Raw genomic sequence first — 1,758 nt, 5'->3', positions numbered from 1 at the left:
TGTTCCCAGCCGTGCCGGAGGAGGGACAAGGCTGTGCTTGGCACCAACAGAGGGCAGGCACCAGCTGGGTGCAGGAAAATCATCTCCCCTGAAATGCCTTTGGACTCACAGACTGGCATGCTGCCATTCACTGCCTGGGCACTAGCCTTTCTTTACATTACTGTTACAAAGGGACTGCAATTAGGTCCAGTATATAATGTGTACAACTTGAACTACGTCTACCCTATGCTAAATATCATTCCCCAGCTTTCAGAGACACGGGCAAAACAGAAAAGCATCGCAGACTGCATTCCTGACAGGCTCTAGCCTAGGCTCGATCCGGATGTTAGCAGATTAAATGCCTGTTCTCTTCTTGAGACCCTTCAATGAATTGAGACCCATCAATGAATCTCATCGCTGCCTGTACAATACCGCCCTAGCTGACCGCTTTGACAACTCCCTCATATTTTTAAAGTCCATGCCTCCTTCTGCCTGGACAAGGCACTGAAGACAGGCAGCTGCTGTCTCTGCTGGCATATAGAGGTGTAGCTGCTGGTGCCTCCTACCACTTCTGCTACATGGCTGCTTTGTTGGTTGGTGAGGCAAGGTTTCCGATGGAGCAGGAATGCGGGAATGTGAAAGCTGCGGAGCTTCAAAATTAACACTGTCTGAAGAAGCTCAGGAAAACGCCTGTAGGAAAAGAAATGCTCAACTAGAGAAGCAGAAAGGTGGCTTACTGGCAGAGATACAAAAAAATGTAAAAAATCAGGAGGTGTGTTTCTTCCATCTGCAAAATTTGGGATGACTTACTGGATACCGATCTAGAAAAGACAAGTATCATCAGCACAGGAAATTGTGTGGCTTTACATATGCTCTCTGAAAACTCTTCCAAACATAGCACTGCAGGTGGCACAGCCGAGCTACAGATGGGGTAGCAGGGACATGGGCGTGGGTTTTGTTGCTGTCTGCCCATGCAGCGCCAGGAGCAGCCTCCAGACGGGGAGAGGGTACATCCGTGGCAGGGAGAAGGCAAAGCTGAGGTGCTCCACCAGCAGCTTCGCTTGCTGTTTTGAAATGCGATGGCTCTTGACGTGAATTCTGCCCTTCTTTCCCATGAAATCGTCCCCTCCTTTCCTTATGGGCTTTGATGTCCAGTGCGATGGTTATCAAGGGTAACCATGAAGGAATGCCACATTCAAGCAAATCGCTTCTACATTGGCGCTGTGGTTAGATCAGATGACTAGTCCTGCCTACGCTGAAAAAGGGTGTACCAATGCATCAGAGCACCAGGGCTAAAGCCCTAGTCTACTTACATTTATAAAAACACAGCAAAACCATAGCTCTTACTAATTTGCCCTGCTTTACCAGAAACACGGATACTCTTTGATGGCTGTATACAAGTATGTATCTCAGCGTACACTTACCAACAGAGCCTGGGAGATAAGGAGCTGTGAAGGGCCGTAAATTATGACCCTAATTTTGATTAAATCAACCGCTTGGTGCCCCCCACGAGGATGTCTGGCGCAGAAGTGCTTTGACCACCAGAATGACCCGGCAGAAGGCCAGCGGGCACAAGCATGGCACACTCGCCTGTCGGAGCCGGGTGGCTGCCCGGCTCTCCCGCCGTCCCTCCGCAGCAAGTCGGTTGTTTTACAAGTTTGTGCTGTTTTGCGCCGTTACAAAAACTCAAAGGCGCGGGGGCAACCCTGCGCTGAGCCTTCGCTAAACACCAAACACGAGTGGCCCGAAAGAAAAAGCCCGGGGGGGGCGGCCGGGCCG

The sequence above is a fragment of the Aptenodytes forsteri genome, unplaced genomic scaffold (assembly GCF_000699145.1).
Source record: "Aptenodytes forsteri isolate BGI_AS27 unplaced genomic scaffold, ASM69914v1 Scaffold93, whole genome shotgun sequence".
NCBI classification, from domain to species: domain Eukaryota; kingdom Metazoa; phylum Chordata; class Aves; order Sphenisciformes; family Spheniscidae; genus Aptenodytes; species Aptenodytes forsteri.
This window is presented reverse-complemented; position numbering follows the sequence as displayed.